This window comes from Ammospiza caudacuta, chromosome 9 (genome assembly GCF_027887145.1).
Source record: "Ammospiza caudacuta isolate bAmmCau1 chromosome 9, bAmmCau1.pri, whole genome shotgun sequence".
Lineage (NCBI taxonomy): Eukaryota > Metazoa > Chordata > Aves > Passeriformes > Passerellidae > Ammospiza > Ammospiza caudacuta.
The window spans coordinates 28888318-28916121 of record NC_080601.1 but is presented as its reverse complement, the minus strand read 5'-3'; the positions used below and the strand labels follow the sequence as shown (position 1 = coordinate 28916121).

At 45.9% G+C, this 27804-nt stretch overlaps 1 protein-coding gene across 2 annotated transcripts in view; it reads right to left on the bottom strand.

Annotated features, from left to right (window-relative positions):
• ADD3 (adducin 3) overlaps positions 1-7328 on the bottom strand; it is a 92043-nt gene extending 84715 nt beyond the window's left edge. For both annotated transcript variants that reach the window (XM_058810056.1, XM_058810058.1), the window contains exon 1: positions 7207-7328. The gene's annotated coding sequence lies outside the window, so the exon portion shown is untranslated. The remainder of the gene's footprint in view (positions 1-7206) is intronic.
• Between the last annotated feature and the right edge of the window lie 20476 nt (positions 7329-27804).

Genomic DNA, 27804 nt, shown 5'->3' with positions numbered 1-27804 from the left:
GTCTTTGAAATCCAGCCCTTATCCAGGAGCTGTCTTAGGACATGTTAAAACTAGGGGCACAGATCTTTAAAAATATCTAAGTTTTAGCAAACACACACAAAGAGCAACAACCCTTTAAAGAGGAAGCAGTATTTCAGTTTCTCCCCAAGTTCTTGGTTCACAGGAAAACCTCTGATGTAAAAAGGGAACCAACCCAATCTGCTCCCCTGCCACCTCAGGGCAAATTATCCAGGCACCTATAAAAAAAACTCCTGATGCTTTACAGCTTGAATGTTTTATACAGTTAAACTGAGTTGTCTTGAGTTCACATACTTTATGTTATTTGATATGTTTTAACTAGGAAGCTACCTAGATTCATTTCAAGATTTTCTTTTTTTTTTAACTAACCTGTTTTTGAGCACAGACTCTCTCATGCTAGCACTACACAGATGTATTCAATCTCTCTGCATGCTGCAGAAGTATTTAAACAAAGTCTGAAACAGAGCAAAAAAACGGAGGGGGAAACCTGACTGCCAGACCACTTGGTTTGGGTTCTGCTTTTGTGTTGGCTTCATTTATTTATTTTGAAACACCATAAATTTCAATGTATTTGCAATTTCTTCTGCATTTTTTTCCTGCTCCATACAGACCCATAATTTTGATCAGGTTGATAAGGAACAAAACAAACACCTAAAGAGAGCTTTGCTGGTTACAGACATACTGGGCTCTACAAAACATTGTACTAGCCATTATTAAAACATGATCACAAGTCCTCTTTTCTTCTTAAGATGCTCAGAATTAAATCTCTGCAATAAAAATATTTATGAAATTTTGACTGTGAGGTCCACTTCGGACAGTTTGTCTTGGAAGATGGAGTTTTTTGTTCCAAATCATGCACACACAGAGGTATCTGCCAAGCTCTCCAACTGTGTCACTCCAGTCCTTAAGCCATTTAACACAGAACATGCACGTGTCCTTTGAATGCCAACTCAGCTACGTGTCAAACAGCTCTGCACAGCCAACCCATTCCAATCAGCACATCAGTAAGAAATCTCATTTGTATTCAGTATTATGCCCACTGGTGGGAAAGGGGGAAAAAATTTTAACACATACCCACAAGTGCTTTTACAACCTCAGTAACTTTAGGAATAAGAAAGTTACAAAGACTTTGGCCTGAAAAGACACAGTTTGCTCTAGGGGGGAAAAGCTTCTCTTTAGTGGGTGAATTAAAGACCATGAACATCTTTGCCTTCTACCCTGATGGCTGGGTCCAAAAACATTTGGGTTACCAGAAGCATTTTGCCTTTGCCTATATGTTTAGACATATTTAAGCATTTAAAGACAGTTGCAACTGAAAGCCAGAAATTGTACAGATTAACTGTGAACACTACGAGGACAATTATCCCCTAACCAGGTATTTAGTGCAAAGCTTCATCTGCAATCAAGATCTGAAACAGGATGATGAGCTTGTTGTGGGTACTATCACAATTTAAACACAGTAACAGAAATATATATTGAACTAGTATTAATTTATTGCAGCAATGCTGTATCAGGAGAGCTACACAAGCTAATGTAGCATAGGCATGCCAGGTATTGTATTCATACACAAGTTCTTACACCCTAAATCTCTGCATCTTCAAAGAACTGTAGTCAATACAGCTGAAAATAATAATTTGAGAAAACTTGATCTGACCTTCCACAGGACACACCTTCAAATACTGTATAAAGTCTGTATGTTCCAAGAAAAAAAAATTTAAGTTAGGTTTTGGTGGTTTAGGACACACAGCAAATATGGTATGCTGCCTGGTGTGTAGTTCAAATAATATTAAAAGGCAGCTTGCTTAAATTCTGTTTTACCCCTGTTTTAGCATTGACCAGGAGCCTAGAGAAATTGTTATGCAATTCATTAACACTCCTACAAATGGTTGCGTATCTGAGTCAGGAAAAAAACAGAGGTACTTGTGAGGTCAGTACTTTCAAGTTATTGTATTCAGTTCTAGACAGAGCTGGATGCACTGCCTAGTATTGTCCACTGTTTCCGTCCCAAAATTCTATTTTCAATTTCACCTAATTTTTCACGTTAGGCTGAAGGTTGCCTCTGCTAAGTGTCTGCTAGATCTGAAGCATCTGAGCCAAAACACTTCTCTCTTCCTGACATCAGGGCTCCTAAGTGTACTTTCCAATGCTGTAATTTAATTTTTAAATCGAGGATATTTTCTTTGGAGAGCACTATCCAGCTTTCAAATACTTGACTTTGTGGCCTTAGTGATGCTCTTTATAAATACAGAGGTTTTTTGTATATACATCCATAAAGACTAAAACATCATATGGGTTGTTAAGACAGTACTGGGATACTGGATTATATGAAATGACTTACATTAATACCAGCAATCCCTTTGAACCCAGCCAATTTATAATTTACATTGCTCTAGAAACTATTTATTTTAATCACACAGACAACCTCAGTACCAAACTGCTCCCACAGCATTCTGCCAAGGCTTCTAGAGCTGTCCAAAAAAAAAAAAACAAAAAAGCTGGTCTACATTTGTAGGGGGGGAATATAATATATATTTATAATTAGATTTTTCCTCCCTTGTTTTGACTGTATTGAATAGTTAAGTGAGCTTTACCCATCAATTCAGCTTTCCTATTTTGCACTGTATTTACTACAGGACACATGCAGGTATCCTTCCATTTACTGTGCATTTGCAAACAGAATATGCAGGTCCACCTGGCCTCTGACCTAGGCTGTGTTTAGTGTAATAGCGATGGATCATATGCACAGGGATACAAGGAAAAAAAAAAACTCAAACAAAAGCAAAACCACAAAACTCCCATATCATTTAACACTTGAATATATGCATTAAAAAAAAAAGTTTGAGATCAGTTATTACAGGTATAGATGAAGACAACAAGCAGAGATTTCCAAAGCAGTTCAATGAATCCTCTTTGGCCAGCAGAGCAGAGTTCAGCTCCTGGCTGAAGCGCTGCAGTAACGCCAGGTAACGTCCAGGGCAGCAATGGGAACAGCAGCGTGCTGCTGTCAGCTCCGTGCTGCTCAGGGCTGCCACGTACTTCAGCTGCAGAATAACTTCAGGAGATTCCAACTGCACAGGGGAGAAGGGATTTACCAGCTGTCAGCTGCTGTGGGTCAAGAAAACACAACGTGAAGGGCTACAAAGCAAGCCCCAGCTCTCACACCAGCCTGTGATTTACGGATTTCACCTCAGCCTGCTGACTCACACGAAGCTGCCTCCTGCTTTGATGTCACTTGGATTTTAATATGCCAGACAATACAAGGCAAGAAAAGAGTTTCTCCCTAGCCAAGACCACAACAGTTTAACAGACGAGAACAATGAATGAAGCTATGAGAATATTTCCCTAATTAGCACTTTGTAACAGCTGATTGCATCCTTGTCGAGCAGAATTGACATTACCACCACAAGACACAAACGACGTTTAATATGCTCCCAGAGTCCTAAATAAACAAATTCCTACATCACATTCACCAGACTGTAAAGATCCAGGGGGCAATAAAACACCGGGAGCCATCACCCTCCCACTGAGGTGTGATGCTCTCAAGCCTTCTCCCACCATCCAACTTCTCAATGAATCTGTAGAAAATGTCAAGTTTTTAGTAGCCAACATTTTCCAGTTTACTCTACAGTTTTGAACTGCCATCCCTCTGCCACCAGCCCAGATTAAGAGCATGCCATAACTGAACATACTTTCTTATCTAACCAATTAAAATTTGTTTCTCTTAATTAATAATCCGGATCACAAATTATCTGCAGAAAAGCCATGTACTTGCTAGGGTATCTTTAAATGAAATACCTCAAAATCCCATTTGTGATGATGTACAATGACATGCATTATCTTGAATACAGAAAAGAAACAAAAGTGTTTTCCCACATGTCAAGTGACTCAGAGTTAGTATAGAAGCAGAGTATTCTCTGTGGGCAAGCAGAACTAATATTAACACACAATGAGTAAGTTACTGCTTGTTCCCCAAGGGTCAAGTAGTTTTTATTCATCATCATCTGCCAAAAAACACTACACAAAAGACAACTAACCCCCAAGAATCCTACCAGAAGCCACACCACCATCTCTCATATGGCAAGAGGCATTTCAAAACATAGCTTGAAGAAAAGCCTGTGATGTAAGGGGAAGCAATGCCATGAAACAATATAGATTGCATTCTTCTAAGTCAATACCAAAACAATGACCAACTCGGTTTTTGAAGCAGCAGCACTATGAAAATGCAAAATTGATTTACAAGGGAAATAATAGCCAGAGGTTACTATGGCTGCTAAAGTTACAGGACATTTTTAAAAGAAACTAGAATTCATGTCCAGTTTAAAAAGCGCTAGCAAAAAGGCAATTTTATGCACCATCTCAAAGTGAAGCAAGTTATTCCCCTAAATTAAAATTGTTTTTGTTAGGCATTATCATTCCAGCACCATCCCCAGCACAGCAAGGACAGCACTGCAGTTTTAACTGGCAATGATGATTTCAACAAGGGAAAAACCAGCAGCCTTTTGCCTTCTTTCAGTTCAGTTCTTGATCCGTAAAACATTCCCTTACAAAGGGAAACAAACTAATGCCGGCCTTTCTTAAAACAAGTTTTCATTTCTCGCCTCTTACATGTTAATTTCTCACGATTTTCACTCTTACATGTTAATTTCTCATGATCTTCACAGCAAACAGAGTCTTATGCCAGGTCATTTGGCCTCTAGCAAGTGGAGCTGAACAAAAGCAGGCGGCCCCTGCGTGCAATGTCACCTCTAACATCACATGCAACAGGGACCGTTCCAGCACAGCTCCACCGAGCCCAGCTGGGCTCAGCCAGCCCTGTCCCAGCTCATTTCATAACCAGCACAGGGGCACTGCAAGGGCTGCAGTACACCTTGCTGGCCAAGGCAGTGAAACTGCCCCGTTCCCCCAGATCGCTCCAGTCCAACCTCCCTGCAAGCACTGCAAAGCCTGCGGGGTCAGAGGCATCCCCTGGACCTTCTCTTTGGTTAGATGATTGTGAGGTACATGGCAGCTTGAATGCACCACCCTAAAATCACCTTTCCCGTAAATAATGTCAGCTGCCACAATCCTCAGGCAAGAGTCAAGGATAATGACTGATTTAACCAAGAGACCATTAAATCCCCAGATATCCTAAAGCATAGCAGCACTCCATCTATTGGTCAGGATTTAAGGACGTGCTTAATCATCATCATCATCGTGCACTAACCTCTGTCATTAAACACTCAACCCCTAAGCAGCCCACCCCTTCCTGCCTGGGACTTCACATTCTTCCAGCAAAAATTAAACTCAAGTAATAATATATTCTGGGAAATAATGCAACTAACACTAAAAGCATTAACATGACAACATCTAAACTTAAAACTGGTATACTCTATTAGTTACACAATTACCATTTTGTTTCATTGAGAAATACACACACTTCTTACTCAAATCAGCATTGAGGAGCTTGTCTGATAACAGCCCAAGAGCTCAGGCTGTCCCCTGGGCTGACACTTTCTTTCCCTGCAAGGACTGGATGCCACCAAGGAGGTTTGTACAATTTGTTCACACAGTTTCCAGCCAGCAAGGCCACTGGAGTGACCGGGTGTGCAGCCCTGAGAACTCCCTGGTACACGGCAAACCCTGGCAGGGAGGCAAAAGGGAGTTTTTCACAGCAGAACTGCTGTCAAAGCAGACACAGGCAGAACCTGCCCCGTCTTGCACCACTCCCCCCAAAAGCCACCACCATCCCCTCCCAGCAGATCACAGCCGTGCCTCTGCCACACCTGTGCTTCACTCCAGTCATCAGCAACTGGACCAGAAGGTAAGCGAGACAGCTGCCCCAGGCACACCGAAGCGCTCTTTGAAAGGCTGAGGTTAGATTTGTCAGCTTCATTCCTCTGGTACCAAAGCTCATTTAAGCAGCAACTTCTCCCACACAATTCAGCAATTCCATACATTCATGCTTTTATAACCCTTGGCCATTCATTTTTTGGCCCAGATATTCATTGCCATTGATTTTATCGGTTTGTTTTTTTTTAAACTAAACTCCTCCACATAGTGGAACTACACAGATGAGGCACATGCCTACACATTTTCCCTCCACTTGGTATCACATCACTACCCTCCAGACACGAGTCCAGGACATGTGAATGAAAACCAGCAGATTCAGGCTCAACCTGCCTGTAACATAACGATGCTGAGACAGAAACAGAGGCAACCCACCTCCACGACTGTGCTGCTGCTTTTGAGTCATGCTCTACCCTCCTTACAGAGCCACTCCAAGGCTTCCCTGCCAAAATCCCATCGTTCAGCCATGCAGACACTGTCTGCCCTGAAGTCTGCAGTGAACACCGACTGAAAACTCCGCTCTGAATTCCTAAATAAGCTTTTCAATGCGAGATGAAAACTGACCAACACCGAGGAACAAACTCCCAAAAGGCCCATCGTAAATCCTCCTTTCTGGAGCCTAAAGTTCAAGGCAGCAATCTTGAATTTCCTGCACCCTAAGAGAGGCACAGAATGGAGATAATTCCAAGCTGGGAGCAGGGCAGGGGTCTGGGTGGCCAGGGCGAGCCCGCAGCAGCGAGCGGCGCGGGCTGATGCCGGTCACGCCGGTGGCTCCGCGCTGCCGTGACCGGAATGCCGGAGCCCGCACCGGGCAGCGCAGCCCCGGGCTCCCCGCACCGCGACCCGCGGCCAAGGTGGAGCTGCGCGCCAATATAAAAACCCCAAATCATGTGGATTTGAAGAAGTTTTCCGGGAGGCGTAGGGAGCGCGGAGCCTTGCGGTGGAGCAAGGACGGCCCGCGGTTACAACGCTCACTCCCAAGGTTTTATTTGATTAGCGGAGTTTCGGAGCGGAGGCGCATTATTTAAAGCCCCGTCCTCCTCCTCAGCCCAGCGCCGAGGCAGAGCGGCAGCGCTGCAGCATCTCCCTGGGCGGAGAGCTGGCGCAGCCCCGCGGGCGAGCCCCCCTCGGCCCCGCCGTGCCCCCGCACCGCCCCATCCCGCCGCCGGCCGCGGCCCCGCGCTCCCCCCGCAGCCCCGGGGCGGCCGCGGCAGCGCGGGGAGCGCTCGGGGCCTCCGGCCGCCGCCGCCCCCCTTCCCCGAGCGCGGCTCCGGGCCGGCCCCGGCCCCGCGCTGGGCGGGAAGGGAGATCCGCGCCGCCCCGCCGCCCCCGCGCCGGTGCCCGCAGCCCGGGCAGCGTTACCTCAGCGGGCCCGCGCCTTTGTGCTGCAGTCCATCCCCGCGCCCGGCGGCGGGAGCGCCAGCACCACCGGCGGCGGGCGGGGAAAGGGGCGGCGCACTATGTGGCAGGAAGGGACACCTGGGCTCCTCCTCCCGCGCCCGCCCGCCCGACGAGGATCACTATCTGGCAGCGCGCGGGGGCTCGCCCGCCGCCCTTCCCCGGCCGCCCCTCGGCCAAGTTGGAATCTCGGCCGCCTTCCCTCGCCCTTCCACGGCTTCCAGCTTGGCCGAGGGGCGGCGGCACCGCCAGCGTCCTCCGCCCGGGCTGCCCTCCATTGTTGCGGCCCGCCCCGCGCCCCCGCCGTACCTGCAGTGCGGGGCTGAGCATCGCTCCCGAGGGGCCGGAGAGCGGCTCCGGGGGCTGGGGCACACGGGGAGGTGTGTGCGGGAAACATGAATGAAGAGCCCACGCCCCCTGAACGAACAACAACAACTAAACCCTGGGCTGGAAGTGAAATTGTGAGAAATTCAAACAGTTGTTGGGGCTGAAAGGCGGCAGACGGCTTCTCCAGATGGCTCGTGCTGCTCAGGAGAAAGCTCTTTTGCCGAGAGCAACCCTGGCTAAAAAAAGCTGCACAAAATCTAAAGTCATATTGGCAAACACTGTCCTTTCTTTCGCATTTTTTTTTTTTTTTTACTCCCTGTTTTTTGTTTTCTTGGCTTTCTGTAGTTGTTCCGCTTTGCGGCTGAAATCATCCCTGTTCTTGGTTCCCCACCCAAAGTTACTTGGTTTCTCGGTTTCAGGGCTGGTTTTGTTGCATTTGAGCGGCTTTGATCAGACGTTTGAAGCCACGGAAGCACTGGGTGATAGTTCTCCTTTTTATGCAAAAAACAAAACAAAAAATAAAACAGAACAAACAAAAAAATCCCTCTGTATTTTAATTATGTTTTAATTTATTTCTAAGACACAGAAGTCCTCAAGTTCAACAAGTCCCCATGATCCAGGCTAGGAGTGAGTTACAAGCACGATAAAGAAGAAACTTTGTAAATTATGCTTAAAAGTCTTGGAAGGTCTCTTTGAAATCAGCACTGCTGTTTTCAGGTGCAAAATTACACATTAACTAACTCCATGTAGGTTCGGAGGACAAAACCTTTTAATTCTGGGTACTGCTCGTTTTTAAAGAGCCCCTGGAGGACTGTGGTGATGGGGAAAGCAGCAGGGCTGGAGCAGGGCTGCATGAAGACCCTGTGTGCCAGGACCTCTTCTGATGGAGTCCCAGAGAAGCTCCAGCCCAGCCGTCTGCTGCCACCACATCAGTGTAGGAGCTTCAGGACCATCACTGCAAAGTCAGCGAGGGCCCTTGGGAGCTAGAGAGGTCCTTGGAGAAAAAAATGCCTGAGGCACCAAACTGTCCAGCCATGGGGTGTCTGATTTGAATATGGAAAAGGTGCAGAACACGTTTTAACTTTGCAAATGTGTGCCCAGCACTGAGATGGCTCCACCTGACTGCTCCAGCACCACGGGAACCTGCAGGTACCAGCCACTAATAAGGGGATGAGGTAGCACAGCATCTGTTATTTAATACAGGACTTTTAATACTGGTGGCTGTTGGAAATTAAAACTTATCTTGGGCACAGGAAGAATATGTAACTACATGTGGAGTGTGCTGTGAAGGCTGGAGCAATTGGCTTTCTCCAATTTGCCTAATTCAGTTTAACACTCATGGAATTAGTAGGGCTGTTCCATCCATGTTCATCCCCTCATTTTTATTTCCTTTTGGAAAAAAATTTACAGCTGTATTGTGTTTTAATAAACCTTGAATCTGAAGAGGCCAATAAATTAGAAACTTTAGGTGTGGTTTTGAAATCAGTGGATTGGGATTTGCCTTGAATTCTGAGCTCTGGCCCAGACAACTGCTTAGCTAGAGAAGATGCAGGCACATGAGTGATTGAATAGGAGCTGGCCACACACAAATTTCAGCTGGAAACCAGAAGAGAGTTGTTAACCATTAGAGCAATCAAATACTGCCTTTTCCAAGGGGGGTATTTGGAATGGAAATCTCACTGCTTTTAAGCTGTAGTTTATTAAAGTCATTATACAATGCATTGTCTGCAGCAGCAGGGGACAGACTTGATGTCTCAGGCGTGCTAAGGTGCTGTGTGACATTGATCACACACCCTGATATTTGAATTTCAGAGGCAGCAGTTGCTTATCCCAGCAGGTTTATTGTAGGGTGAGTTTTCTTCTCCTGGGCATGTAGATGAGTTCTACTTTAGTCTCGGAAGGATTATGAAGCTGACATGTACTGATGATTCAGGCTATAAATGGATTACAAGCATGATCAAGGAGAAACTCTCCTGCATGGAAGAGACTTCTCCCATTAGTTCTGGAGCTTCTGCTCCCTCCTTCAAAAGAGCTGCCAGGTGCTTCTAGAGACTCAGTGGTGTGGGCCACTCTAGTTAGGCACATCTCTGTGCTGCATCTCCTGCAGGTGATGCAGCAAATGGACACCTCTGCCTGTGCATCCATCCTGCTGTGGGGTGGGACAGGTCACATCCAGAGCAGGGAGGACAGATGACTGAACAGGCAGGACTGTTCTTTTGGGGTTGGACTGTATCTTAACATTAAATCCCCCCCTTAACAAGTGAAACCAAACACACAGCAAGCTGCAACAGCAACTTTTGGAGAGTGACCCCTCAGACATCCACCTGCCTTTGTTACCATCTCTGGACCTCACACTGTTTCTCTCTGTTTGCCATGTCAAGGAAACCCTCTCTGTTTCTGTACATTTCTTGCTAAATACATTGAAAAAAATCCACACAAGAAGTCAAGTATTTCCTTTTGGGGAACCCAGTGTGGCAGAAATGCTTTGCCACTCTTTGCCACTTTACATGCTAGGGCAGCCTTTTCACCTTCCCTAAAGCCACGTGTCTCATCAGTGGACCTAGCTGAGCTACTCATTAGAAACTTGGCCAAACCACAAACATTTGTTTCCTTGCTCTATGCCAAACTCAGAGAAAGGACGAGGGAGTGGCATGGAGCTCATGTTAATGAGTCCTTCATCCCCACAGAGAGATAATCAGAGCACTGCTCAGAGATTCATCAACATTTTTGTATTAGCCCTTTAATGACCTACATGTTTGGGGTTTTTTGAGAAGTTACTTCAGCTAAGAGCTGGATAATTCCTCATGCAGCTGTGGTTTAGGAAGCAGCTCAGGGGACACACATGCCAAATTACTTTAGCTCTAGTTAAAAAATAAATAAATATACCACAAGGTTTCCTGGGTGCCTCCCTTTTCAATCAAGGGCATTATGTCCTCAATCCATCTCTTCTGGGTCACGTGTGGGGGTTGGTTTCTTTTTCAGCCTTTGCAGCTCCGTGAGCTGTACACAGAATGCCAAACACTGGTGGTACTGCATGTTCCCCGCAGACAAAGGGCTGTACAGCTCCCTGACCCTGCTCACAGGGGAGGGAGGCTCCCTTGGGAGCAGATAAAGCATTTCCTGGGAGCAGCACAGATCCCACAGAGCCCAGCAGGCTGCCTGAGGAACAGAGCTGCAGAATGCTGGGAGCTGGAGCCTCTTCCATGTTGCTGCAGGGTGAACCTCCAACCAAGGGATTCTGCAGTGCCTGCTGAGGAGTCTCTGGCTCTGCACATGTGGTGGGAACTCACTGCAACCATCAACACATTACAGCAAAGGCCAATGGCAACACACAGCTCTCATGGGTTTGGCAGAGGCTGCTCAGAAATTATCCAAAGTTTGGTATTTGCAGCTTTCCTCATGTAAGGAACTGCTTATGGTGGCAGCTGCTCAGGAGTCCCTTTGGTTTAAAAGCGAAGAGCTGCTGGCCTTTTGCTGTCACTCAGGAAGGCCATCGGATGGAAAATGTTGTAAAATCTCTTCCCATGCCTCCCCTGATCCCCAGTGACCAGATTTCCTTCTGGTCTTCTGGAGAGAGCTGTGAGAATATATACATTAAAGACAGGGATGTAGTCAGATACTGCAGGATAACCAGGGTTATGAGAGTGTTATAAAGGGATAGGATTTACTTTTTCCTGAATCAAGCCCCAAGTGTTTCCTGTCAGACCTCGGTACAATGGGATACAAATGCACAGTCCATTACGTTCACATTTCCTCCAAACTGCTGTCTCTTTCCTTGAACACAGAGTACAGGAAAGGATGCTTTCTGCCCCCACTCATGTCTCTCAACTGATTTTATCTAATTCGAAAAGGGAATGGGGACATTTAGCATGCACTGTCTTCAGTAGGTTGCCTCCCTTCTAATGTCTTTTGCCTTAGGATGAGAGAGGTTGTAAACATGGAGGAATGCCTTTGATATCAGAGAGCTTCACTGGAGTAACATCAGCATGAATGAATGCAAAATTAGGTCCATGGGGAATAAAATGCTAAGGCTGGGGAGAAAAAAAATCAAGAGTCACAGCACTAGTCCAGAAGAATAGTAGCTCATACCATATAAGAACCCCATAGTTCTCATTTCCTCCTTATCCCTTCAGGACAGGAAAGAACATCCTGCTCTTCTAATATGAACAAAATAAAAGTTATTTTTGGAAGGAGAAACTCATGTTCGGAGCACATTTTTAAAAAGACATTGCTAATCTGTGATTCTGATGATGCATTTGGAGCACAGCACATTTCTTTGCATCACTAAACCCACATTTATTGGCTCAGCACCATCTACACCCAGGCAAAAGGTTTGTGTTGGTTGAACAACAAGGTGGGGATTCTTTGTCAGCTCATGAATGGTGCCTGGAACCTCAAGTGCCATCTCTGACATGGGTGTGCTGTCACCAGACACACACCAGCTGGGAGAGAGGAGTGTGCAAGTGTGAGAGCCCAAGGTCATGGCACACTGATAGATGTGCATGTTGACTCAGTAAGTCTGAAAAAGGTTCTCTGTAACTACCCTGGAGCTCCACTTTCTTCTTCATTACCCCAAGACAAATTGAATATAGGACAAAGATAGAGTCCCCCATCCTCAGTGTTGAGGTATCTTGGCATGCTGTGCTTTTTGTGTTATCTCAGAGCCCACAAAGGAGCGTGTGGTGTAATTTCCTGGACAAATGTTTAGAAGTTTAGAGCATCAAGTCAAATTCAGAGCTGTTTGGGGCAACTGTTGCTTTTCATATTTGATGGATCACTTGAAAGGACAGCAAGGCAATGAAGTCAGCCTCAGATTTGTTAATATGCTTAAACAATATTAATCCATGAATAATGTTTTATTTTGGATTTTGATAAGTAACTGTCACTCCCAAAGCTCCTTAGGAGGCCAGTAAGATAAAAGAATGTGTATTAGTGCAGTATCTAACAACGAGGATAAACAAATTGTGGAGGAGTTAATAATTTACCCATTCAAGATTAGCAAACAGCTAATGTACTATAAAAAGAGTTCCACTTTCCCTTTAAAAACCATTCATAGAGCATAAGATTTTAGCTCCTCTCAGTGTCAAGGGCCCCAAATACCTAAGCAGACTCTTGGGAATGACCTCATCTGTAGTTTCTGAGTGTATTCCCAGGGATGTGTAATGCTAGGAATGGCTGGATCGAAAGCTGGGGGCAGGAGCTCGCTGCCCCAGCACAGCAGGGCTCCCCAAATTGCAGCACAGGCCAGCAGTGCCCACAGAGAGCTCCTGGCACCAGCCTGCAGCTGCCAGAGTGAGCTCAGGGCAGTGTCCTTCTGTCACTGCAGCCATGGAGCAGGCTGAAAAAACCATCCTGAGATATTCCTATGAAGTCAGTGGATTACTCACATTCTTAAAGCACTGATTTCCCTGGTGGGACAAGCTGTGTTTGGTGGTTTTCATAGAAAGGATGTGAGATTGCTGCTGCTGACTGTCTCCATTTGTTCTCAGACAGGAAGTGGAGAAGGGCAGTGGGACCAGCGATCAGGTCTGTGCAAACAGACACTGGAAACCCAAAACAAATCAGTCACACAAGTATGTGGATAGAGAGAAAAGACAAAAACCTTTGCTTCTCTTTGCCCAGCAAATCCTGGTAATTCTTTAAAATGTGTACTAACCAGTTCCAAGTCTGTCTCTTACCCTGTGATGATTTACCCTAAATTGCAAAGTCTGTGGTTTTAACAGGGATATCTGAACTCTCTAGTACTCCACAGGGGAAAGATAAATTAATTTACAGAGTAGACTTCAGTGTCACAGCTGAGGGAGATAAGGAAACTGTGGAGAAGTAAAAGCACAAATTCCCTTTAAGAAGAATGTGTAATTCTACATAGCATCACTTACATACCAGAAAATAATACACAGATCCACTATCTAATTAGAGTTCTGAATGTGTGTGTTATACAGCAGATGAAGCAGCTCAAACTCCTGTGCAAGAAAACAGACCTTGGATTGTCTAAAGATAGATGGTGAAAAACTATCAAACATCCAGAGTTTCCTAGACCTCACCAGAGTGAGAGGTACATCAGTACAAATTGTCTCTGGCCTCCTGGAGCTCTGCAAATCATCAAAAAGGACATTAATGTCATTAGCAAAACCAACAAACGTGCCTGTACTTATTACTTGTTTGTAATAAGATTTGGGTAGTGTATAATTAGCAGGCTGCAGAAGTCTTTTACGACCTCTGAGAACAGTCTCTGCCATGCTGAGGCTCACCAGAAAATTCCCATTCCTTCCATGCAGTTACAACTTCCCCATTGGTTTCTACCCCATCAGATGGACTGACATAAGTATATCCAACATGTCATATGAATCCATGTGAAATATATGTATACATATGCATATACTTATATATATATATTTCACATGGATTCATATGACAAGTTGCACATATATATATATGTATATATATATATATATATACACACACATGCATCATTAGTTTGGTTTGATTATTTATTCCACAAGGATAATCTTTGACCAGGAAGAAGGCTTGTTCCCCAAGAGGCAATAACACTCTCTTGCCAAGCAGGACAGTGAGTTGTCTTGTGTGTTTGTTGTAGGGAGACACAGGATTACTCATTAGTTGGATTGAACACATCTCACTGTGTGTGGTTGATCAAGCTGGTTCTCTGCTCTTCTGCTGGGATGTTTTATTCTCAGGGCATAAGCATGGCCGTACGAGTTCTTTAAACATGTGTCTAACTAGGGCAAGGGAAGCTGGAATGGGACAGTCACTGAATAGCTGCTAAATTGGGGCCCTGATTTGGATCCCAGTGCCAGATGGGTGCCAGAAAATGTCACTGAACAAGACAGCAATTCATGCCACCACTCTACAGAAAGCTGGGGGAACGTTTTTCTTTGGTTTAGGCTTGTCTGATGCTGGATTGGAAAATGGCACACAAGTGTTCATCTGACACTGAAGCAGATGAGAACAGCGGTGTTGGAGTTGGCCCTCTGTCAAGCTGAACTGCAGCTACAGATCAGGCATCCTGCCTGGCTTTCAGATAGGAAACCAGCTCCAGACCTCGCAGCTCTGCTGCGCTTTTCTACAACGGGGGGCTTTTCAAAGCTGCTGAACCTATACATGAGAACCGGCTGTTCCACTTCCTTTTCCAACACCAGAGGTGTAAAGAGGCCAGCACAGAGCCGAGAAATGGGGCCCTGAGTCAGCTGGGATTTTCTGAGCATCTGACTGATAGCTACCCTTCCTCAGATGGAGCACTCCAGCTGCTGGAGCTGGCTGCTGCTGCTAGGGGCCAGCTCTCAGGCTCCTTTAATGTTCTCTGACTGTGAAGCTCAGCTCAATGATACAAGTGCTTTTGGAAGCTGGCATGGAGGGACCTTTTGTCATACACCTTCTGTCCCTTGCACCAGTGTTGTGCCCCCCACGCTTTAGGAAAACTGCTCTTGGATTGCAAAATGTGTAACTCAGATGTTGCCTCTCTGCCTTGCAAGTGGCTGCTTGGGACAGAAATGTGCTGGGACTGTGGGAGTGATCCCTTACAATCTCATGGATGAACAATACATTCCCTTCACTTGTGATATTGTTATCAATGATTCAAAATGAGATAGCAAAAATTCTTTCCATGCTGTGTAACGAACTTCCTAGCAGAGAGATCCAGCTGCAGATATGATACTTATGCTCTGGTGCTTTCAAGGATTATCAGTGTAATGTTGGATGCTAATGGAAAGATACACTGAGTGTTTAAAAAAAACTCAAAACAACTGCTGTAATAAAACAAGACTATAATTCTGCTGTTGCTACAAACTTGGTGTATGAACATGGGCAGATCTTCAGGAGAAAACATCAAATTTGAATGCCCATGTCAAAATTTTCCATGTGCTGATAGCTGGTCTTTCAAATCCCATTACAGCAGGTATGGCCATAATTCATAACCTTTCTTCTACCTGGGTGATCATTTTCCCAACCCTTGACTAAAGTGTCCTGAGCCACTGATTTTTCTGACTGGATCCAATACTATGCTTCTGTTTTGAAGCCTGCTGGCAACACCAGCTAGCTTTACTTACAGAGCCCCTCTGGTTTCTGAGGAACTTTCATTTCTCTCAAAGTCAATCTGGTGATTCAAGACTAACGAGCTGCTGTGAATACTCTGCTTTATCAGAGGAAATAGTTGGAGGCTGAAGTCTTGGTCCCTAACAAGTCTTTGCAAAGATATTAATGTGTCTTGCCAAGACCTAGCAATTCCCTCGCAGCCAATGCAGCATTCCTCAGAGGCCATAAGGCAAGGCTGGAAAGGGGGATCATGTGGCTGGGCCCAAGCTGAATTAGCTACTCCAGAGAAACGCCCTGAGCATGTGACTTCTTTGCAGACATGGATCTAAAGTAAGAAACTCACCTGATTTTGGTGAATTCATTCAAGACATCTATTCTCAAGATGTCTTATGTCAGAAAAATAAGAATAAATTTTCCAAGTGAAACTAAGAACTGTACATACAATGTTATAACCATAAGAAAAGAAGTAGACTTGATGATTGGGGTGAATAAAAGGAAGTGGGGAAGAGGACATTGCACAGCTATGCCTATATTTTATATGCTTGCTCTTCTGTGAGGAAAGTGTCAGGAGAAGAAAAACAGAAAGATGCTACATGTATACCCTGTAACTGATTATGCAAAATACTGTCCTTCTGGGAGCTGCTTACAATAAGTTAAACCTGACTTTCAGGGGATGAACAGCAGGTTTTCAATTATGGCATTTGAGACCTCTGGAATAGGGATTATGAGAAGACAGCATAAGTCAGATGGCCCTTTTGAGACGTGCTTTTTATTCAGTGACAGATGAGCCCTCACACTGGTACTCCTGCAAGCACTCAAGGTATGTACAGTAAAGGGCAGCACAAAGATCTTCAAACAGGCTCCAGGGGCAGTGGAGCATGCTCTGGGCTGGGGGAGGATCGGTGCCTTGGATCCCAGGGTGTCACCATGGCCGTGCCTCTGCTCAAATGCCATGCAGCTAATGAGTTGTGGGAGCAGCCTTGGTGCCTGCTGGCTGGGTTACCTCTGTGCCACATGCTATTGCTGAGCTGTTTCTCCAGCCTGAAGGGCAGGGGGAATTTTACCAGCAGGTTCAGTGAAAACAGGCCAGCAGGCAGTGCTTTGCATCTCCTACACTAAGAATCTTTACTTGGTTCACCACTCATTGTTCTGACAGTTGTCTCATTTATTCACTTTTTACATCAAAATCCATTCCTCTGAAGCTTATGTTTAGCCTAAAGCTTCAGCATGTGCTAATAGTATTAATCATTCTGGAAATAGCTCTGTCTGCTCTGCTATCAGTAGCTATCTCGATGACACACTGTCCCAGCTCCACACTGCCTCCCTGCTCTCTGGGGGTGGCTCTCCAGCAAGAGCACAGCAGGGAAGGGGCACAGGAGGCAGAAGGAAGCAGAGGGGGATGACCTTGGGTTGTACATCCATGTTTTAGAGCTGTGCCAAGGTGCATTTAGCTGTAGTGCTTTTCAGCCCTGGCTCTTTCTGGAGGGGTCTGAGCTTCCCCTGTGTGTCCCATCTGTCCTGGAGGAGGCATCACAGAACACATTCAGGCTGGTAAACATGGTCCAGAAAGCTTCCAAGAAGGATCCCATTGTCACAGGCTCTAGGGGCAGATGGGACTTGCAGATAGGAGAGCCAGGTCTTGGAAGTGCTCCGGGGTCCTGCAGTTCAGCTAAATGTTGGTGCTGCTGTGTGACCGGCCCATATGGTTTTGCCTTTTTGCTAGCCTGACTTCTGTGTAGGCTTCCCTTCAGAAAAAGGAAGGATATTCTGGAGGGCTTCAAAACCTTCTCCTGAATATATTAAGAAATAACACCACATGTGGAATTATCAGCAGAGAAATTAAACTGAGACTAAAAAAAGAGTTTCTTTTTGCTTTCTTATTAAAATTTAAAAAAAAATGCAAATGCCCAGATCATGGACTCTCATGTTTTGTTATCTAATGGACAGTCTCCAAACAAAAACATCCTCTGGGGCAATGCCATGTTCCTTTCACAATTGCCTGAACCAGTTTTTCCCTTCTTTCTGATTGTATAATATCTCACAGCTAGCTACAGCAATTGTGGAACAATGCCAGTAACAGTAGTAGGGGTGCAAGTAACACATTGCCAGATTTTTTGAATATAATTTAGCTGCTGAAAACCAAATGATGGCTACAAGCATATGACCAGTCACCTGCCTGCTTCCTGGCCCACAGCTTAAGAACTTCAAAATAGTACAAAAATATTTGCCAGTTAATTAAAACCCCTGACTTTTATGAAGGTCAATAGAGATGGCTCTGCCAAGGAATGCACACACAAAAATTTCCAGCACAATTGGCAAACCACTTCCCATGTCTTAGTTTCCCATTTTAATATAATAGAAAGTACTTGCAGACCTGACTTTTCCATGATCCACAGCAGGTGCCAGAAGAACAAATTCCCACACAGGGCATTTGCTCAGGTGAAGTACTACTGTACTGAAAGTTGCACATGATGGAGCAGTCATTGAATAGGAAAACATGAGGTCATTTTTAGCTATTGATAATTCATGGAAATGTAAAATATGGGGGGCATAAGTGGGAGTGGAACAGAATATTGCTATGGTATTTGTCCAAGAAATGTTTTGCTTTTATTCACAAATCAATTGACAAGTCAACAGGTTCATCTGAGATCATTGTGTATCTGAGGTACTTCTGCAGTACTTGAATTTTAGAGCCCTAGTATCCCATAGCAATGTAAAAATATTGTATGTGTAGTTGAAATTAACGTAATTACCTAACTTCTTCAGCACTGATCATTTATTTTGACTCTGTGGTCCTTGGGGTAATATTCTTCCTTCAATTCAGGGTATACTGTCAGCATTAACAGTGAATCATAGACAGGAGAGAATAATCAGCTTGCAGCTTCATCTCTTTTCCAGCTAACCTTTTGCCATGAAGCATTTTAAAAGGCTGGAAATGAACATAAAATTCAAAGTTGACTGAGCTACTTCATGGTTTTTACTACAGCAGCAACAACATTCATGCCACTAAACAAATTTACTGAGAAAATTATTTTTGCTGTCAACACTGTTGGGAAAAAGACAAAGTTCCCATTCAAATTACAGCAGCACTGCCCAGGCTAAACAAATATAAAAAGTGAGGATTTAGTGAATTTGTTTTTACTCTCTCCAAAAATGCAGCACATTTCTTGCATCACAAGCTAAGACATCCTGTTCAGCCACATTGTTTTTTAATCAAATGCTTTCCTTTACCTATTGCTTGATATTAACCCATTGCTCCTCCTCTGGATGCTCTCCTCCATATCTGTGCTCCCGTTTCCTTTCTGCTGCTGTGCTTTTTAACTTAACATCAATTTTAAAAGTTCCCTTTTAATCAGCCCGGGCCTGCTGGCATGAGCTGTCAGCAGTATTAATTTCTCTAGGCTCTTGCCTTGTGTTGCATTGCCTTGGCAACAAGATTTAGCAGCAAGGCAACAGTCTTGAACTTGTCAGAGTCTGTTGCAACGCGCCGAGCATGTATTACTCTCCAGCACCTCCGGTTGCTATAACAACTCCTAACAATAAAACTCATCTCCTGGCTTTTAAATACAGGAACTTCTACAGTCTGTTTCCTGGCAGGGCTGCAGCAATATTATGCGATTCCTGGCTGTGCTTGTTTTGCCTTCTCCTTCCTTTGTGCTCATGATAGCAGCCTGCAGGAGCTCGGCATGGGCAGCACAGCCCGTGTTGGTGACCATGCCAGGGCTGGGAGAGGGGAGAAAAATGCCAATAGATCCCAGGGACAGTGCTTCAGACTGGTGATGCTCAGCACCTGCCTGAATCAGGCCTTTGGCTGTGGTGTTTTGGATTTTTTCCCCTGTTCCAGCAAAATACACCTTGTGGTAATAGCATCCTGGGGAGGAGACTGCAGCCAGCAGAGAGGCACTTTTGGTCTCTACCAGCACAAAGTGTTTTCTCCCATCCTTGCAAATGTTCAGCTGGCAGTGCTGATGACAATATAGGAGCAGTGTAGTGTGGAAAGTTGGGCAAGGGACCAATGACTGTCATAAGATCATATAATATCTCAAGCTGGAAGAGACCCATGAGGATCACTGAGTCTGATTCCCTGCTCCTCACAGTATTACCTACAGATAAGCCCTATGACTGAGAGCATCCTCTAGATGCTTGAACTCTGGCAGAGCTGGTTTCAGAGATCAACACCCTCTCAGTAAAGAACCTTTTCCTAATGTCCAGTCTGAACTTCCCCTGGCACAGCTTCATTCCTGTCCTATTGCTGGTCACCCAAGAGAGATCAGCACCTGCCCATCTCCTGCCTGCTGTGAGGAAGCTGTAGCCTGCTATGAAGACACCCTTCAGTCTCCTCTACTCCAAGTCTTCTGCAAATTAAGTCTGAATGACTGGTGCTAGGTATTTAAAAAACCTTTTAGCAGAGACAAGACTGTTTGTGCCACAGGAGCCCTTTATGAGGAACGCTTTCAGTCAATGAAAATGCAGGATGAGGATGCAAATTGAGCCAGTGCAGAGTCACAAACCATGGAAATTTCTCAGCAGCTCGCCCAGTGCCCTGTCACATCTCCTTCCTGTGGCTTCATTCATGAGGACAGAGCAAAGCACTCATCGTTTTCCTGTATGTCACATCCATGAGTATCTCGTGCAGACTCAACACCATTCTCACTTTTCCATAACATGGCTCATATTTCTTCCAAGGGACAGAATCCATAACCCGTGACGTGAACAATGGGAAGGCTTGTACAAGAATAACTCAGGATACAGCTCATTTCAAGTGTGGTGAGGGATGCAAACAGGAACAGAAAAGAAGCAGCAGGTCTTTCCTCCTTTATGAGTGAAGCTTAGGTTCTGCAGCCAGGAACCACTGCCTGTGATACAGCAATTGGTGGGATGTGGGAGGAGGCAAAGCTCTCTCTGAGCAAAGGTCTGTTTGTTTAAACAGATTTTATAATATAGAAATGGTGCTTTTCATTTTCTGCAGTTGCTGCCAGCTGAAGGACAGTGGTTGCTGGTGGCAGGAGCTGCTGGAGACCTGGTCACACTGCTTTGCACTGGCTGCCTTGCTGTGGGGCCAAAGGCTGAGATCCCTCAGGGTCCCCAAGCACAGAGCACAGCCTGGACCCTCAGGTCTTTAGAAATGACCCCAAACAGGACTCATGTGGGTAATGCTGATGATAAAAGAATCAGTGCAGGGCACAAAAGTTTCAGGCAAGGAGCATCCCTGGATATGCATGATCTTTCTACAGAGAGAAAAGTTACCTCATTTGCTTTCTTGGGTTCCTTCTTTCTCCTGTTCAGAGTTTTGAGCAAACATTCCCTGTATGAAGTTGCTAAGAGTCAAGGGGCCAGTCTGACAGAGATACCCTGGCCCCCAGATTTCTCTGGAGTGCCTCATATTTCATGCTTCATTTGGGGAAAAAAAAATCAGCCCAGGTTTTATCACTCCTAATCTAGAGTTTTGGTTTAACAGACAAAACCAACTAATCAAATATAATGAGCCTTTATTTTAAGGAAAACAGCTAATTTGAAAAGCCCAGTTCTGCAGTTAGATCTCAGGACAGCAGTGTCTAAAGAGTTGAAATGTCCTAGGTGGGGTCTCAGATGTCCCAAATCTCTCACAGATACCAGCTATGGATCACTGTGCCTTGGGCATGAGAGTTAAGGAACAGGGCCAGACCCCACAGTAAAGCAGCTAAGCCTCAGTTTGGTGTAATGTGCAGGGCATGTGCCAGCAGCCAGGTTTGTGCCCAGGTGCTGACCACAGCCTGGGAATGAGGAATGCCTCATGGCAACTGCAGGTTTGGTCCCATAAGGCCAGGCACAGAACCTGGGCTACATTTTTAAGCTTTAAAGTTTCTCCACTGAACACATGTAGGATATTTAATCCCAACTTTTGTACTGTTATCTGAGACAGACAGTAACCCAATACTTTTTGTCTGGACTCCTGCACTCACTGGAATAAACATCTGTTTCTTGTGCTGTGATTCATTTAATATATTATACAGCTTGGGACACCAAATTATTTCAACACATTCAGGCTCAAGGGATTTTTCAGCAGGTGAGTGGGCCTTGCTCACAAAAGCAGTGACTTTGGGTGGGAACTGGGCTTGTAAAATGTGGCCCTTTTATATATTTATTTACACAAATAAATGTCTATTACCCTGCACATATTAATTAGAAACAAAATCCCCTGGCAATCTCAGATGCTAAACTGGTGTTAACACTGGGAGGAGTGCTGCTATCCCAATCCATGGCAGGAGCTCACAGGAGGGCTTTCATTTGCCTCCCAAGCAGACAGGATCTAGCAGACACCTGGCTCCATTAGTTTTATAGCTGGAGCAGATAAGGAAACCTTGTGTAATAAAAATATTTCCCAGGTGTCAGGCCAAAATACAGGCAGGTCACTGGGGCCTGTTAATGTTTGTGCTAGTGAAGACTTTGAGGAAGAATGGCATCACAGGAACTGGATAAAGTCTCTGTTGTGCAATGAGCATGATTTTAAAATTTAGACATGGTATATATCCATAAATATATGCAATTCATCAGGACATAATTCCTTGGCAGAATGGAGTTTCATGCAGGCTGAACAAAGGGTCTCCTAAAGCATTTATCACCAGTGCTGCACCAGTGACCACTGTGGTCTCTTTTGCATACATTAGATCTAGCTTTTCCCATCTCTTTTCCTGCTAGAATGGACAAGGGAAAACTAAGGAGTCCTGGAAATAGCCACAAGGCTCAAATCTGGGCCATTTGCAAAGAGGCAAGTGCAGGTGACAGGGGATGTGTGTGCACTGTGGTGTTGAAGTGGAGCCAGGCAGAGAATGCAGCAAACATTTCGTTTTCATCTGAGTCATTAAAGGTTTGCAGGCAGAGCCTGAACATCTGGGATTTCACTTAAAGAGCAGACGTGGAAGTACTCAGATATCTACCTGGCCTACTGCTGCCTCCCTTTCCTTTCCAAATGTGGCTGCTGGGAACCACCCAACCATGATCAACTTCCAGTGCTGGCCAGATAAATTGTCCTCCCAAGGAAAACGAAGATAGGATCTCCAGATAGGCTTGTTTCTTCTCTCCCTGCTATCTTTTCCCCCAAACACAACATTTGTTGTTGCAGTTTCTTGTTTCACTGTTTCCAAACATACAAAATTTATTTTAAACATGATCCAAGAGGACTCATGCCACATGTTTGAAACCTTCATTTAACTCAGAGCTGAGAGCTAAAAATACAAACAATTTTTTGCTGTTCTCAGGCCCTTCCTTGTCTTGGCACATTACAGCACTGCTGTTATATACAACCAAAACACTGGCACTAATTGTTGTTAGGTAATTTTCTAGGGTAGAAATAGGAACAAAACTGGACTTGCTGTCCCTCACATGGACATAGGTGTGCCCCTGGGCTGGGAGAATGTGACCCTGCCCAGCCAGCACTGAGATGCTCACTTGGGTTGTTGTGAGTAAAACTTTCACATGACAGTTTGCAGGACAGTCCCTGGAAACACAAACACAAGAGGCTGGGTTATTGTCCAGGCAATCCCAGCACTCACACACTGATGGGAGGGACTGCTCAGTCATGTGTGCAACCTTGTAAAAATGTGTTTTGGACCTGTGTTGGCAGGGAGGAAATGATCCCACACTTCACCTCCAACCCCCTGTGTGTCTCCTGCTGCGTTTCCCAGCGTGGAAACAGTGCTGAGGCTGTGGCACTGTGGGGCCATGGCAAAGAGCCCAGTGGTGCTGGTGGCACCAGCCTCTGTGTCAGGGGAGCAGGGCTGAGAGCACCCTTTCATCTGTCCTGTGGCCAGGAGATGTCCCAAGCCACTGGCAGACACCACTGGCATCCCCTGCCCTTGGTGAGAGCTGTGTAGATGCTCAGCCCCCTCCTACAAATCCCCAGTTTCCATTGCTGTCTCCCACAAAAATCTGCATTACTTTGAAGGGAAAAAAAAAAAATCCTGGTCACAGACTGGTTGCTGGGTCACTTCTGTCACCAAAATCTCACCAAGGTGTCAAACAGCATCTGCCATCAAAAGGCTGCGGGATGCTCGAGATGGGCAGGGGGCATTTTTGGTGATTACATTGCAAAGCAGGAGTCTAAATATCACAGGTGCCCCAAAAGAAGAAGGTGAAGGAAATGGAAGTTACAACCACAATAAAGGTATAATGGGTATAGGAGGGTTGATAAGATAAAGCAAGTTCTTTTATGGCTTATTTCCTGGCCTTGATCACTTGATACAGATCAAGATTACAACAGTTAATGGCTGTTATTTGGTGATGTTGGTCTCTGGGAATTTTGGTTGCTTCTCTTCAGGTCTTTCTCCCTTACCCCTCTCTTTTGTTATCTGATGCAAAAGCAGCAATTTAAGGACATAAAAGATAGCCTAATTAGGAGAATTTAATCCAAAGCAAGGTAGATTGAAGTGCTCCCATAAAATTCTTTGCATCACAATTTCCATCATTTTATTTGAGGTCAAACAACCACTTAGAAAGGACATTTTCATCTCTTTGAACATTTAATAACATATATCATAGCTCTGCCTGATAAATGAATTATTAAAGATTTTACATTATCTACACTGGCAAGTTCATTAGGACCACTTCAAAGCTTCCCAGAGACTCCAAATGCCCAGGAAACAAGCATCAAACCTTTTGGCTTAACCGGAAAGCTCACTCTGCCTTCTCTTATTTAACTTATTAGCCATGTATTATTCAAATGAAATAAATAGTGCTGCCTCCTCTGCTCACCCAGGCAAAGCCTGTAGCAGCAATCCACTGGCTCATTCAGCCTGGCCATGCACCAACCCCCCATGCATTCCTGAGCCCTCAGGGCTCATCCATGGGCTAAACATGCTCCTGTTGGCTCAGGTGGCACTGAGGTGCAGTGCTCAGACCCAGGTCCCTGCAGACAGGCAGGACAGCAGCTCACATGGCACACTCACACCTCCACCTGTGACATGGCTGTTCACTGCAGAGGACTTGTCACCAGCACAGGCAGGAGACTGCTGCACAATGCTTTGTGATGTGAAAATATCTTTTCTTACAAGATCATCACTCTTCTGGAATGAGGTTCCTATGCAGAATACCCATCAGTTTGTCATTATTAATTCTATCAGAAAGGAAAGCAAATTAGTCTAAATTTCAGTGCTCAATGAGTCAGAACCAGTTAGAAGTCACCTCTGGGTACAGAAACCTTAACAATGTGGCTCTGTAATACCAGGCACTCAGTAACAACCTAGAAGCTTTTCCAGACATCAATATTTTCCCTTCTGTTTTCCGCTTCCTTTAGCACATTTTTAGGAGATGGGAATGAAGTCTTTTTTTACCTTTATTAAATAAAGAACTTGATGAGGAAGACAGAATGGGAACACATTTTGGCCACCAGACAATGCAGTAAGGTATTTTTGAGTGGTGGCTTAATTCATTTTAAATTACATAGAGACATCAATATCACATTGATAGTCTGTCCACAGTGATGCTTGTTATTTCTGCCCTGAGCTGGGTCCAAGGTAGAGAAAGTTAATAAAATTCAATCCTCCTGGTTTGTTCTCCTCTCTTGCTGAGGCTGTAGGAGGAGGGAGGACAGACCTGCCTTCACACTGTAGTTGTTTTCCTTGGACTGGCTGTGGACAGGCAGAATGGCATCTCTAGACCTGGAGCAACTGGGGCAAGTTCTGTGAAAATGCTGAGCTTTCCCCTTCCCTGTCCTCCCCCTGGTACACTGGGATCTGCCAGCAGCTTGAGTATTTCATACTGTGCACGCTCCCCAAGTCACACTCCCACATACAAGAAGTATTTTCTTTCCTCCCTGTATTTGATTGCCACTGCTCCCACGGACCATGAGCTAGCCCAAAGTGATATAATAATGATTTGCTGGTAAAAAATAATCAAACAAACAATTTCACTGGCACAGGCTGATTACCTTGTGTTTAGCCTCTGTCCTAAATTCAAACAAACTGAAAATGCTGCAGAACAGGAGAGGAGAAGGCATCCCCACTTGGAGAGCTGCAAAGGCATATGACAAATATTTGAAATGTTTTGGACTGATCCTTTTCCCTTCCCTGGGCTGGTGCACAGCTCTGGCAGGTGCAGATTTCCACAACCCTCTATTAAGAGCCACAGCCAAATTCAAAATCTAACCCCAAATTATTATTATTACTGTTATTGTGAGTCAGAGGAGGCTGAAAGGAGTATTTCACAACCCTGATTGGATTCAGCTGCAGAGTTCACCATCAGCACATGATGGTGATCATCGTGCCAATGTTGCACTGCTTTTAAAATGTCCTGACACGTGCTTGAGTATGAACATCACTGGATTCTGGCTGGTTTCCAAGAAATTAATCTCAGCAAATATTCTGCAGGGTGAGCATAATGTGGTCTGTAACACAAATGCAAAACACGGCTGTAGTTTACCCCGAGGGGGACACTGATGTGTGATGAACTAAATGGGCCTTTTTGGCCCAGACTGCCAGGATTGTAGGAGTCCCCTGTGGGCAAGGCTGAAAGATAAGGTGAGAATAATCGAGAAACAGCAATTAGCTTCACCCAAGGAGGTTAATGAGGACAGAAATTTTCCTGTTATAACAGTCCTGGTCACCAGCCTCTCCCTCCCCTCTCTCTTGTCCCTCCTCAGGGACAGTTTGCAATCCCAGCCCCTGCCAATGACCCTTCCCAATGCTGGGATGCTGGTTGCAAACAGACCTTTTATTCTCTTCTGTCGGATTACAAGTTTTGCTGTGCTGTGTTGTACCCTACATTGTATTCCAGGGATCTGCAGTGTGGAGCACACCACAGTTGCTGGCCAGGCCTGACTGCAGGGGAGCTGGAAATGCTGAGTCTGGAGAACAGTCTGAGAGAAAAAGAAGCCAGACCCTTTCCAGATGTGCACAGCAAAAGGTCAAGGGGCAAGCTGCAATGCAGGATATCTGCTTGGGTATCTGAAATAAACCTTTTTGCTCTAAGGTGGTCAGCGCTAGCACCAGCTGCCCAGGGTGGCTGTGCTCCTTTCTTGCAGATACTCAAAACCCAGAAGGACAGTCCCTACACAACCTTGGAGATACTCAAAAGCCCAAAGGACAGTCCCTACGCAACCTGCTCTAGCTTTGAAGCTGGCCTGGTTTTAGTAGAGGGCTGGACTGGAGACTTCCAAAAGCCCACTGCTGCAGGCAAACCCCTCTTGTCTAGGCACAGTCACAAAGCAGAGCTTTTTCTTTTGCTGTAGCTTTCTTGGTGGTGATCTTCTCACATCTGCATTTCTGTAACAGCCTCCTGTTTCTGTCAGTGGGGTTCAGTTACAGCTTATGATACTCTGCCAGGACAGAGCAGGGCCGTGGAAGGTATTTTCATTAGGAAGCATGCACGGCAAATGACCAGATTTTCACAGAATCATTGAATAGTTTGGTTGGAAGGGACCTTAAAGACCATCTAGTGTCAACCACAGGCACTGGACCACGTTGCTCAAAGTCCCATCCAGCCTGGCCTTGAGCATTTCCAGGGCTGGAGCATCCGCAACTTCTCTGTGCAACCTGTTACAGTGCTTCATCACCCGCACAGCACAGAATTCCTTCACAGTATGGAATTTCAACCTGGTGCTGGGGGAGCCGGTGTGCGCCCGCAGCCCCTGCTGTCCTGCCCCGGCTCCTTCTCCGCCCGCCTTGGGCCCGGGCCCGGGGCCGGGCGCGCTCGCTGCTCTGCCTCCATCGCTGCTCCACGCTGGGTTTTGGAAGTTCAAGGGCGAAGCGGATCGCGGAGGCGAGCGCAGACCGGGGTGTGGGACAGGCGCTTCGCTCCACTCCGGTCCGGTCCTTCCTTGACGGCTGCAGCGCACTCCGGTGCCCCGGACTCCACAGCGCCTTCCCCTCAGCGGGACACGGAGCCCCGCGCCCCGTCCGGACAGCGCCGGATGGGACGGGGGGTCACGCCGGGCAGCGCGGCGGTGGCGGTGCCAGGACTGATTCTGATTCTGATCCTGATCCCGGGGCCGGGGCCGGTCTCGGTGCCGGTCTCGGTCTCGGTCTCGGTCGCGATCCCGCCCGCGCTCCGTGACATCGGCGGTGACGCGCTGGGGGCGGCCCTGGCGGCCCACGTGGGCGCTGACGCGGCGGCGGCGGGCGGGCCGGCGGCAGGTGAGGCGCGGCGAGCGGGGCAGCCCAGGGTGGGTGCCCCGGGCTGATGGCAGAGAGCGGGACCTGTGCCCGGGGC